This window comes from Macrobrachium nipponense, chromosome 9 (assembly GCF_015104395.2).
Source record: "Macrobrachium nipponense isolate FS-2020 chromosome 9, ASM1510439v2, whole genome shotgun sequence".
Classification (NCBI taxonomy): domain Eukaryota; kingdom Metazoa; phylum Arthropoda; class Malacostraca; order Decapoda; family Palaemonidae; genus Macrobrachium; species Macrobrachium nipponense.
Genome location: NC_061110.1, coordinates 57601953 through 57616614, shown reverse-complemented (window position 1 = coordinate 57616614; position 14662 = coordinate 57601953). Strand labels below are relative to the sequence as shown.

Sequence of the window (14662 nt, the reverse complement as noted above, 5' to 3'; positions counted from 1 at the left end):
ACCTCTGGCTCCAGATACTCAGGGCTAGGCTGTGCTGTCCACTGGATATAGGTTAGCCGAGACACAACCACTGCCGATAATCTCAACACAAACCAACCAACCAAGAACCACAATCCCACAACAACTTAATAACCCGACAAACCACTGAGAAGATGAACACAGACAGCTCGAAATAACACAACAACCACGACCTACCCAGCACAACAACCCGCCAACACCAACACTGCCCCAACCACCACTCACGACACCGAAACGCACTACCAACCTTTTCAGCTTCACCACAACCAGACACACGCACAACTTTACAACACCAAAATCAATCAAATAAAACAAAAAAAAAAATCAACTAACCACCTACGGATAACTGCTGCCAAAACCAACTCTATGCCTTCAAACAGATGCCTTACTGCTTATGACTCTCGTAACAGACTCCCCCCACTGATATACACAACCGACACACGCTTCCGGCCGCCATTTAACCACTCCCAATTATTCTTCCACCAGTCTCTCTCTCTCTCTCTCTCTCTCTCTCTCTCTCTCTCTCTCTCTCTCTCTCTCTCAATCCTTGGAGACATTGTCAAATATAAACTATTATCATTACTCCTCCATAGCAAGACGACAGGCGATGTATCACGATGAGCCACAGCTGAGCAGGCTGTTCCTGTCTCGACAGGAACTGCCTCACTGCCTACCTAAACATGCTGGTACTAGAGTTAGGGGGGAACTCTTGTCTATCAGCACATGCACAGGTACCACGTCCCCCGCTTGGCCTCGAAACTCGAAATCGGACTTCTCGCGATTATCTGGGTCTTTTAGATCCCAGTAAAACTCAAGAAGTCAATTCCTGTCCTGTAAAAACCGTGAATGGGAGTTCACTAGGACCAGCCAATTGTCAAAATACCCAAAAGACATATCCCGTGTGAATGCGCCCAACCTGAGACCAGGTTGAACATTCGTGAAAACCTGGGGAGTGGTCGAGAGTCCGAAACAGTGTTCTGAATTGGTAGGCCGTCTCTGCGAGGATGAAGTGGAGGTACTTGTGGTAGGATTTGTGGATGGGTATCTGGATATACGCATCCTTCAAGTCCACCATCAGCATGAAGTCGTTCTCCCTGTTAGAGGCAAACATTGTTAACGTTGTCTCTATCTTGAACCAAGTCTGGCTAAGAAACTGTTCAGGGGAGAAAGTCTATGACCAGTCTCTATCTCCCAAGGTCTTCTCTACAAGAAGACCCGGCTGTAGAATCCTGGGGACCAGTAAAGGACCGAGGGTTTGTATATCGCGTAGGAACAAGGTGGGTTTGTAGTACATTAATTATTAAAGTCAATCAACTATTAACATCGAAGGCAACACATATATTCATTTAAAACAACACAATAAAGATCCCAACGGGAAAATTGTGATCAACAGCTAGTCAACAAAACCTCACAAACACAAGTCTTCATCGGAAAATGGCCAAAAGCAGTGGTGTTTACATCCAGGCAGGCAGGCCTATCTGCCTACCAGATAGTAGTTACACCCTAACCACCTTGTTCAAGAATTTAACAGCCATATTTCAGCCTACACTGAAAGTAATTCCTAATGTACAGGACCGAGGGTTTCTATATCGTGTAGGAACAAACTAACCATTCAGCGTTGTATTTCATTCTGTAGGCTGGAACTCAGTTATCAGAGATGTCTATAAAATAACCATGTGTTAAACAGTTGTGTCCAGTTCTCAATGGAACATTATTATATCAGCATTTTTTGGTATTGATGATTACTATAACTTCTTGTGGGTTTAATCTTTCATGACTAGCCTTATAAGAATCAGTACTTTGACTCAGTGGTCAGGTTAAACTAATTAATAATAATAATACAGCTTGCCTTAAGGTTAGAGCAGTTTCAGTCCTCCACCAGGGTATTGCCTTTCAGGCAGACATCATCCAGGTAACCCTAACCTTCCTACCATGGCGTTATTTATGGTAGTAACCACTGGTAGACAGTCTCACTATTCGCCCCCTTGACGGGAAGGCGAACACTGTCCCTGAGATTACGAGATGAGCACATTATCAAATGTACTAGCCAACAGCTAGTACAGTTTGTGGTTGCGTGCGTCATTCCACAAATCCTGCCATTTGGTCATTATGTATAATGAAAATTTTTTAGATTTGATTCTAGTCATGTATTTTGCAGGCCTTGTCTACTTGATCTGCATTTTTGTATTCTTTAATGCCCACATGAGCAAGGATCTAGCACAGCTAGACAAGGGAATTTGAACAGTAACTTTTTACTTTTGAGGAACATTTATAAGATTGCAGACAATTCTGCCTTGGAACCAGACCATAGGGTTAGTTAGCGTAGCAAATTCTATGCCAGTGGGAGATTAGACCCATATATGAATATGGCTTTATGCACTGTATTAACAGAACCTCCAAGACAACATTTTAAAGAATGAAAGTTTAGTGTCAAGTTTTTCTCATCTCCTTTACCCATTTTAAATGTGAATGATACTGTGTCAATAATCCTGAAGTTCCAAGAACCTAAGCCTCATACAAAAGTGTTCTTTAAAGTTAGTTTGAGCCCCCAAAATTGTTCTGCAGTCTCAAAATAAGTTGTGAAACCCAAGATTGCCTTTAAAGAATTTAGAGATTTTATCTTCACCTGAAGCCACTGCCCTTTGGGATGATACCATATATGTGATACTAAAACACCTGCCAGAAAATGCTAAGATCTTTCTTTTGAAAGTAATTGATAACATAACATATGGGACACTGGTACCCTACTGAGAGCTAGAAAACCATCATAATCATTCCAGTTGACATACCTTATTTCATAGTGCAACTGCCAGGTTTTCTAACTGTTACACCTTTCAGACTTTCAGTTTCCTTTCCAGCACTGAATAACCTCATAGGTCACAGTGCTTGGCCTTTGGCCAAGTCACTATATATATATTGCATTCCATCCCAGTAAACACGTTATTTTGATAAGTTATTAAAGTTTCTCTGTTTATCAAAACGTCATCATAGTTACTGACTGCAATTTCTTTTTACTCGTCCAGGTGTAAATCTGGTCCCATCTCTCCAAACGGCATAAATTTATAATAAGCCTGCAGGCTTCTAGGGGTCACAGACTGGCAATATCTAATGCTAATTAGTATCTATATCTTAGTTTCACCAGACCACTGACCTGGTTAACAGCTCTTCTAGGGCTGGCCCAAAGGATTAGATATTTTTACGTGGCTAGGAACCAAGTGGTTACTTGGCAACAGGACCTACAGCTTAGTGTGGGATCCGAACAATATCGAGAAATGAATTTCTATCACCAGAAATAAATTCCTCTAATTGCAGAGCAGGATATATCTGACAGGTATCACAATAGCAATCAAATGAAGTAACAGACAAACGCTTCTCAGAACACTTCTCTCGTTCACTTCTGGGTCAGAAAGTAGATTTCCAATATATCCCTGTAATAAAAGCTGACAGATATGGAAAAATATCAAAGACTGCAGATGCTCGGCATTGTGATTGTAGGTTGGTGTCTCGTGTGATGTGGCAGAAACAATTGTTTGTGCTTTCCATGAAAATGTTTTAAAAAGGTAATAAGGTGGTTTTTAGTGTCATTTACCACATATTTTTCCCTATATACCAGATTTATTATATCAATATCATTATTTTATTATTTATTATTCAGAAGATGAGCCCTGTTCATATGGAACAAGCCAACAGTGGCCAATGACTTAAAATTCAAGCTTCCAAAGAATATGGTGTTCACTAGAAAGAACTGGGAAACACAAAAAAGAATAGGTCCCTCTTATTGAAAAAGAACTGGGAAACACAAAAAGAAGAGATCCCTCTTATTAAAAAAGAAAAAAGTATAAACATGAGAATGTATTAAAATGCAAGAAGAATAGTGTTAGGGGAGTAATGAATTACTCATCTACGTTTAAACTCTTAAAGTTCCGATTGCACGACATCCCAAGGGAGGCTGTTCCACAGTCCAAAGGTGTGAGGAATAAAGGCCCTCTGGAACCAGGTTTCTATAGCGAGGCAAGTTTACTGCATATTGGTGCTAGCAGACAATAGAGCTGGTGAGCGCCAACTTTTGACTGAATTAATTATTTTTATATTATTTAACATAGTAATAGTTTGCGCTGAACTGAAGTAAAATATGGCTGAGGGAAGGCCCATAAGTTGTCCCTGTTGCTTTAGCGTATTTAGGCGATGAATCCTCCTTGCATTTTGCTGCATGGAGCTGCTCAGAATCTCCTGGTTTATAAAATAATGATAAATTAAAACGTAAGAGCCATATTTAGGTTGCATTGTGTACGTTTTATTTAGGAAGAGCAGAAGAAATTGACAAGGGAGCCGTAGACAGGCCCAATGTAGAAGAGGGCAGTGAGCGCTTGATCATTGCTTGCAAGATTTAAATCGAAAGTTTAATGTGAATATCATAGTTTTCTATGCCCCAGCTAATGAATTCCAAATAATAATTGAACAGCTTACAAATTAGAAAACGTACATTAGAAGACAAAACTCAAATTGTCTGAAGAAAATAATTCTGCATCATCGCAGCGGCCGATGGGGCAGGTGCGATAGAACAGAAAACTACCACAGACTTCTGCTATATCGTGAAAATGAACCTAATGAGACATAACCAAGTCTGAAAATTCTCGCAACGGCGAATGTTGAGCACGAGATATGGGCCTTATGCAAGAATTCCAAGCCAACCAGAGACCTAAGTCTATGATTGCCAAGCAGAGAGATTCGAATTGGTAGTTAACCTTCGACGGAAGAGAAACAGTATTAATACGAACAGAATCTCGGAGCGAAGTGTAGCATTCTGCCCCTCACTTGACTCTTACACTTAGTTGCCTGGTAGTGCATTCCATGATGGAATGCGTTCAGCTAGAACCATCGAGCGTGAAAGAGATACACTCGAGCATCTGCATTTTAACCGAAATACCAGAAGAATTAACTTACAGATATGCACCTATTACTTGGATGATGCAACTGACAACAGAAGGATGTTGCAAGGCGAATTATGCTAGTATATCGTAGGTTCTTGTAAATCGCACTCCAGCCTAATTCTCTTCATTCAAGAACAAGAATAAGGACTGAAGCAAACCTCCTTCAATCTCTAATGAAGAGAGTGGAGGTGAAGTTTTCCCGAAGGGAGGCTTCTACGGTGATAACAGGACACCGAAGATGTCTAGTTCAAGCCAAACTGTTTGTTCCCAAAACAGTAGCACTGGAGAGGTGTTCAAACTTCTCGATGCTATCCATCCTGAACAGATTGATGTATGTTCGGTAAAATCCTATGATTGAACCAAAAACAGTCTCTGGGATTCGAATTCTGAGGAGTAAGGAGTAGACTCCATAGAATTCCTCTTACTTCCTTGTTCATTCCGGTGTAACCAGAAGTAGAGGGAATAAGAAGAGGTTGAGTGACTGTTTTTGCCCGCTCTTCTCTGAACTTGCGGCGTTCTCACTGTGTCAAACAAAAACATTCATTTCCTACAACTGTTCGTTTGCATGAACGCGAGCAAAAGTTGAGCGAAGTTAAATGCAGTAAAAGCTGGAAAGAAGAGGACTACACAGAGGACCTCCTCCTATCTCCTTCAGATGCCTTGTCCCAAGGAACAGCAACATTGATCTTGGCACTTGAAGAATAGCCATTCCTGCCCAGTTCCCGCTTCGGCAAGAGCAGGTGAGCCGAAGAGACAGCCAACTGCACCTTCCCAAGGAATGGATGCAGACCCTAACGAGTCTTGAATGAGACTTCTTAGGGGCGTAGAAACTACCTTCCTCTTCTTAGGCCGTGGAAGCCTTCGAAGAGGGAGGTGAGGAGGTGTCAGATGACGAAGACAAAGGTGATGACCCCTGTGAAAACTGGCTGGAACATGGGAAGGGAGGATGCTATGCCATGGCAAGGGATTGCACTGATCAAGAGCAGAGAGCTGGCTCGGTAGAACCAAATACTTGGCTCGGCCGAAACCAAGTCGAGTGAGCTGAGCAGATCACCACTACCTAATCATGAATGGTAATAGTCAGCAAAGAACTATCACTTTTTCCTAATTAACTGTTCTCCTCCGAGGCCGAAGCTCCGAGAAGAAGGATAAAGAGGGATTGTGTATCTGCTGCCCTATGTGTTTGGACCCTAAGGTCCAAAACACAAGGGCGGTACTTAACCATCACCTGAAGGTGTTGCATGCATTACCAAGTTTTGCATAACTTTCCAACCAGACTAAAGAGTGAACTCATCTGTACTGGTAAAGGCTCTTCTCGCTATCCAAGCAATTGTGATAGTGAGTGCTTAGCGAGCGCTAGAATTCATAAGAATTCCAACATGCTCAGCGAGAAAACCCGACTTCTGCCAGACAATGAGCGGGTAAGCATTGTCTCACTCTGGTTCTCAGTAACATGATGGAGCCGAACACTCAGCGAGCGCCAGCAAAATCAAGGGATCCAGGCGCTCAGTGAGACCCCCAATTATTGAAATAATTATAGGGAATACCTGTTGCCAAAGCGTTTTGAAATTGCAGAAAAGAAAATCTCCTAGAACACCAGAATTCCAAGGAATTCGAGCATTCAGCGAGATTACCGGGTATTGTGACAACAATTATAGGGAATGTTCATCTTGCCCAAGTGTTTGCAGATCACAGAAGACCAAAACAGTTGAAGAGTGCTAGAAATTCAAAAGAATTTAAGCGTTCGACGAGACCCCAGAATTTCGTAAAATGATCATCGGGGAGGGGCCCCTCCTCGACTCCTGTAGAAATCAAGGAGGAACAGGCATAAAAACCAGTCCTATATGCTGGTATTCAAGACTGGATTGCGAGTACAACTTCAAACATGAAATATTGCACTCCCGAAGGCCCCCAAAACGGCAAGAAACCCATAGGGGACTGCAAATTGAAATTCATCCAAAGGGAAAAAAAAAAAAACCAAAGGGGGTGGAATTTTTATTGTTGGTTACGTGCTGTCATAAGCACTACAACACTACCGAGGTCGAGGTGGGTTAATGCTGGCTCCAAATCAGCGAATACCTGAGCGCGAAAGGTATTTTAGGGTGAGAGACGGCATTAACTATTATAGCCTCTTGCGGTGGTGGAGTGGGTAAATATCTTCACTGACGTTCTGGATTTATATGGTGTCCTGGGTTCGCGCCCGGGTGCCGACAATTCTATTATCGCCTAATAAAAATTCCCTTTCGGTTAAGCATATATGAAAATATATTAATTCCGAGGTAGAGTGAATTAGATATTTTAAACAAAAAGGACATTTGTAGCTCGATGTATGTATATGAATTATGGTAATGTGATATGACTTGTATGTATATATATATATATATATATATATATATATATATATATATATATATATATATATATGAATTGTTATCACATCACCGTGATTCATTTACATTCATCGAGCTACAAATGTCCTTTAATATCCAATTCGCTCTATCTCCGAATTAATATATTTTCATATATGTTAACTGAAGGGGAATTTTTTAGTCGATAATAATTTCGTCTTCTCGTGGGTTCGAACCAGCGCCCAGAGAGCTGAGGAGAAATCAGGACTGCAGCGACATTATCAACTCGGCCAACAAGTGATGCATAGGTTAATAGCGACTCCTACCTTACCAATCTCTGTCGAACTCTGGTATTTGCAATTAGAATCGATATCCATCCCCATCTGCCATGTTAACCAAGTCGAATGTTTGCCGCACATAGCCATTATTTATGAATGTATATGTTACCGAGGTTATAACTTCGTTACAGATTCTCAAAAAAAAAATTAAAAATATATGTTGGTAGCAATGACCTTACAGCAGCAAGGCACCGAGGCGACACTCTCTCTCTCTCTCTCTCATAATTACCTAAGGTAACTAAATCAGATTCGTGAACTACAAAAATCCATTTATTTCAGAATAAAAGGATTAACTCAATAAATCAGGTTCTCAAAGAAACAAAATGTCCAACTGAATAAGTCAACATTCAAAATCCAAATAATTCATCAAATAACCCTGGTGATCGAACCAAACCCGTCCACCTCTTTCCCTACAATAACTATCATTAGTTTAGTCATAAAATAGGCAACTAGAAATGTCATAGCACTGTCTTATAAGTAACATCACTTCATTAGGGGAATCTCCATACTTCCCGGCCTTCCAGGTTACCAAACCTGGCAGACTTGCCTGAAGGGCCAGAGGCCAGAAATGTCTGGGGGAAAAAAAGGGATCCCACATAAATGAATAGCAAACAAACCAAAATGGCATAAAAAAAAAACTCATATGGAAAAGATATCTCTGAAATAGAGGTTTAAAATATAAAAAGACAATGCCACACTTACCCATTCAACCGAGAGCACACACACTTAAGTAAAATACAACTTTAAAATGGCTATCTGGGCGCTTTTCCGACTTCGTGTAGTTCTTCATCTTAGTTATCTTACCTTCCCATCATGTAGGGAAACAGCTCGTACGTACACAAGCACAAATTTACTCACAAGACACTCCCCATAATGTCGTTATTGATTCATCACAAGTTCATTGCACTGGAATAGATAAGTGATGTCATAACAGCCCATTATCACGCCCATAAAATCTACTCAAATCCCGATTCTTGCTTCCACTTATGCACGGACATAGGAGTGACCTGTTCTGTTCAGACAGCAACTTCCACTTGGCGCCATCCGAGTGACTAAATCAACATTTTCGGAGCCAACGCTGAACCTTTTAAGACCTCTCTGTTTCCACGGAGAGGTCAAAATGATGAGATCCACGTTTCAAAGAATGTCATCTTTCATCACATTCGCTTATCAACCATCAGTTAACAAAAAAAGAAAAAAAAATAACTAAAAAATATAACAGAAATGAATCATGGTGATGTGATAAAGCTTATAAAAAAAATGGCTATGTGCAGTAAACATTAGACTTGGTTAACATGGCAGAGGGGGTTGGGTATCGATTCTAATTACAAATACCAGAATTCGACAGAGATTTGTAAGGTCGGAGTCGCTATCAACTTACACCTTACTTGTTGGCTGAGTCGATAATGTCACTGGAGTCTACGCTGCAACAATCTTTTTTTTTTATTATGTGGCCTTTGCCATCATATCTCTCATCAGGCATTTTTGTACGGGATACCAAAGGTTTACGAGGTCGTCCTGTTGATAATGTAGCTCTTGCCAGTTTCAGGTAAGGGACACAGACCAATCTCCTAAATTCCAGCAAATCAATGTCTTCCTGCTCATTCACCATCCGATAAACAATCCATGCATCCACAACAGCAAGTAAATAAAGGCCAGTACCATGAACTATGTGTGAGAAATGCTTCGCTCCATATCATCAGAAGTCATAAGAACTTACAAATTATAATGTGAAGTAGTTTCCCTAGGTAATTTCATTCATTCTGCCCACTAGGTCCCATGTTGGCCGAGTGGACTTCGCACTCGGCTACTAATTCGGTGGTCCGGGTTCGATTCTCGGCCCGGCCAACGCGGAACCAGAGGAATTTATTTCTGGTGATAGAAGAAATACCTTTCTCGATATAATGTGGTTCGGATCCCACAATAAGCTGTAGGTCCCGTTGCTAGGTAATCCTTCGGGCCAGCCCTAGGAGAGCTGTTAATCAGCTCAGTGGTCTGGTAAAACTAAGATATACTTCATTCTGCCCACTGGCTTTACGATTTTCCAAAGGCAAAATCTGAATTTATTTGAAAAAGAGATCTTTTGTTTACTCTAAATAATCTCATTTATTCAGTTCATTGTTTCGCAATTTTCCAAAAAAGATATGTGATTATTTGCAAAGAAAATTTTTGGTGGTTTCAGATGATTTCATTCATTGATTTATTATTTTCGAAAGAGAAATGTGATTTTTTTTTATAGAAATTCATATGATTTATGATTAGTCTTTGTAACATGTACCTCTGAATAATTTACTGCTATTTTGGAAAATGTTATATTGACAATATTGTTCAATATCTTTATTGTAACCATTTCTTATAATCATTCCTAGTTACTACTCATCCTCCCAGTGGTCCTCATATAAATTATTAATAATCAGATATAGTAGCCATTTAGGCTTTAGCTTCCGTACAGGTCAGAGGATAAAACAACCCGAATTTTCCAATATCAGAAACCACTCAATAATATGCAAGACTGGAATTCAAAAAGAACATTTTACAATAATTGATTATGTTAAACATCCTGACCAACTAACAACGCTGGAGTCGTTATATATAAAAAGACTGGTGCCTTCATTAAACGGTAATTTGTCCTCGTCACCTCTGTACCTGGCATAGTTATCGTCGCTTCTCTCTGCCAACTGTAACTCATTCCATCTTCACCTCTGATCATGGTCGGTTGGTGTTTTTAGTAGTCTCTCTTTTTATTTACGGCTCTTTTTAATCTTTTTTAGACGTTATTTTTAAGAATTGTGAATTCCTTTTAACTTTATATGATTGTTTATAATATGTCTTTGTATTTTATTCACAGACTGATGATGCACACAGATGTATGTGCGAAACGTATCATATGCAATAAACTTGGCCTTTTAAATCTGGTATCATGGACTCCTTCTGGACACTTTATATATATATATATATATATATATATATATATATATATATATATATATATATATATATATATATATATCATGATTAACTCTCATCTGAAGTGAGCAGGGTAGTACTATTACTGCATAGCAGGTAGAGTTAAGCCTTTTTTTCTAAAAACTGACCACACAGAAATTTTGAGGCATTGCTAACACTTGGAACGAAATTACAACCTGAATCAAAACTCTTTGTTATTGATTGATATGCAACTACAGCGGCGTAATTAGCGTAAGAGGTGGCCGGCCCGAACTCTGAAAGTAGCGCCCCAAGGTCCCCGAGCTAAAGAGAACTAAATTGGTGAAGATTAAACAACATTTGAGGTTCGCCTTAACATCTCAGTCAAAGTTATTTGCGGGTCCAACGGCAGAGTCGATGAATTGCGGTTTAGTGTTCCGATCTGACGAACTATGCTAGAAAATCTAAAGAATTATGCCAGACCAGACCTGATTAAAAGATGCCAGAGTGCCGCCATCATGGCTCCCCCCCCCCTCCCCACCCCCCCCCGCCCCACCCCCCCCACCCCACCCCCAATCCCCTTTGCTATTTACAAGTATTTCAAACTAAACTGAAGAGATTGATAAGTTGATACTGTATTCAAATTAGTCTTGAGTGAAGCCAGCTTCGTCATGCATTAGGTTCAAGACATAGAACAACGTACAGTGAAATACTGTATACCTTAAAAAGTAATGAATAAGAGGAGAAAGAGTTCGATACTGTAGAACCAATGAAATTCTGAAAAATGTGCTTCTGAAATAGTGCGCGGCACACTAAGGATGACTCATGATGACAGGGTTTTCCTTTCTTGCGACTAGAAACATCGCCCCTTAAGACACCAATGTCAAGATCACGAAGAATCAGAATCGTCCGGACTTGAATCAATAAGCAGGAAAGCACACAAAGTAAATCACAAGATGGACAGAGCAGGAACTCGAACTTATACACTACAACCAGTTGCTTGGGGTGGATGAATGCAGGGCCAGAAACGAGAGAGAGAGAGAGAGAGAGGAGAGAGAGAGAGAGAGAGAGAGAGAGTCGTCAACGAATACCTAAAGAAGAGAAAATAGAGTAAAATAGAGCAAGAAGACCCCGAAGTGAACAAGACCCAATGCCACCCGAGTTACCTTAATTGCTGCACTTCCGAGTATTCGATGACTATTTTTCTAAATCCCGAACATAACACAACATAAGCTGTCCTGGACAGTATTTTCCAAGGTTGTTTTTAATGAAAAATCCTGGAAATTGCGACGATAAATGGGAAAATGGGAAGAATCATTGTCTTCGGAGTCTCATACTTGGCTTTAGTGCATTCATGTTTTTACATGTTGCACCTTCGGGATGAAACTGAACTTTTCTTCTTATATAAAATACGATCCATGAGGTCCATCAATAATGAGGTCATCACTCAGGAAGGCAAATTGTAATGTCGATCGGGTCAGAATCCTACGTACAATCTTCCGTGAAACCAGCAATGGAAAGTGGGAGGACAATAAAACATTTTCTTTGTTTCTATTACTTTTCTCACAGACGTTTTCAACTTCGGGTAGAAGTCACTTTGGCCTCTCGCTTTATTACTCAATGATTACCTTAACTTTCCATTCAAGGCCTTAGCGATATTCATAAACGAGCGTGACGGATCGTTAATGCGCGTCCCCCATCTTGAGAGGAGAGCAATAAATAACAAAGCATCCCACGCAGCTTCGACCCCGCAAACCAACCAACAACCACGTCCCACTCATCACCACTGGGAGGTTGCAGGAAGCAGCGATGACTTCATCTGCTACGTCATCGATGAGATCACCAATTCCAGTACCTGAAGCCAACTGGGAATGACGTCATAAGCTGATTTGAATGGTCCCGTGATCTCTCGAGTTTCCTAAACTCATTTTTGCCCTTGTTCCAGGCAAAGCTCCAGGTTGAAGATTCGACGCAATCCAGCGGCGTCGAATCGTCGGCCACTGACGTTAGAAACTAGGCGGAGGGAAAAGGAAAAATCACGGCCTTGTATCTCTCGCCTTTCACAAACCAGGCTGCAAAAACTAGCTTCTCATAGCGACAAGGATGAGGTAATGGCGATAAACGATTTCGCATTTTCATAGAAGGGTTCGGGGAAGGAATTAATGCTTTCGTCGACCTGCTGCAGCAAGGAAAAAAAATGCATTGCATCGTCCATCTTCATGCGCTCCAGAAGCTCTTCCAAATATCATATACTACTTTAGCGGTAACGTTGTAAGTTTGACCAATACGAATACGAGTGAAATGAGAGAGTTATAGACAGACTTGTTCTCGCAAAAACTCCTAAATATTTCTGCAGGATTTTACAAAAAGGCATACATACATACGTACATAACATACATACATACATACATACATACATACATACACACATATATATACATACTATATATATATATATATATATATATATATCTATATATATATATCAATTTTTAAACAAATACAAAAAAGTAAAACGTGATGATATAACGATCAGCATGAAGCTATATATGTAATCTAGATATATAAATATAATATATATATATATATATATATATATATATATATATATATAATAGATATATATTATTATTATGTATATATATATATATATATATATATATATATATATATATATATATATGATATATATGTTGTATGTATTTTATTTATATAATACATATATGATACACAACACACACAACACACACACACACCACACACATATATATATATATATTATATATATATATATATATATAGATTATATATATATATATGCACGTGTATTAATTGAAACGAGCCCATAAAAACGTCAAAACGTTGAAAGAATACTTTCTACACTTTGGCGTTTTCATGGGCTCCTTTCATTAAAGGGAATCCTTTTTTAACAGGATATATTTCAGTCTATGTGTGTGTGTGTGTGTGTGTAGACAAGAATATATAACGATACATAGGTATACCAAAATGTGCTTGAGTTTAAATGTACATACGATCACACACACATGTGTACAAACAAACATTTCGTATACACTCGTACCCCTTTTCTCGTGACGGTAGTGTGTATACATACACGCGCATGGCAACACACGCTCATGACCAAGGCGCCGAGTGCCGTGTACGCCTTCCAAGTTCCAGGGCGAGAAGTGGGCTGACGTCACGACTGAAAATACCTAGATCTGACCTTGAACCGATGCGGTTTTTATCAACGGAAGAAAACTTCCATGAATGAAATCAGTTTCTCTCGGTGCATTCTCTGATGCAATGCAAAATAAATGCATCAGTCAAGCGAGTGAATGAGGAGTATATTCATGTGCTAGTCTTCCCAGCCTGAAGCATTCCTCCAGATCCAAACAGGAATTTCCTGAAGATTAATACGCAATGCAAAACAAAAGTGGGCAAGGGAAGGAATTTCGTGCCAAACCAAAAATATGGGACACATTCTGCGGTGGAATTTTCTCCGTGACGTTTCCTGTCTTAGTAGATTCATCTAGCACTATTTAACAATGAACTGAAACAGTCGCTGTAGTCAAATGGATGCAGGTCAATCAGAGACATGTACGTACAGAAAACCCAATAGTGGTAACTACTCATATCCACATCAACTCACGTCTTCTGTAAGAACTGCACATGAATGACACTTTCCTGTCAAACGCGAGTCTCATACAAAAGAGAGAACATCCAAAATCCGCCTTCTCAATTAAAAGATCTCGTCTATGTTATAACAGCCAGCTGATATATTTTAACAGGGTAAGAATAAAATCATCCATATTTTCAGTTGGTGATGAGTAATAATCGTACATTCATTAATTCGAGGGATTTTGGTAGATTGGATTGTGTCATTAGTTCAGCTAGTATGAGTTTTATCTACTGTTTGTGTTTGGTTTTTTCCCTTTGGTCTCAATACGCGTTATACTTCAACGAATACACCAGTTGTCCTTAGGGAAAGTCACTAACACGACACACCACACACACACACATATATATATATATATATATATATATATATTATATATATATATATATATATATATATATATATATATATAATCTATATATATAT

The 14662-nt window shown here is 39.6% G+C and overlaps 1 long non-coding RNA gene across 3 annotated transcripts in view; it reads left to right on the top strand.

Annotated features, from left to right (window-relative positions):
- The window catches only part of LOC135217867 (uncharacterized), a 333302-nt gene that overhangs the window by 39109 nt on the left and 279531 nt on the right, over positions 1-14662 (top strand). The gene's annotated exons all lie outside the window — the stretch shown is intronic.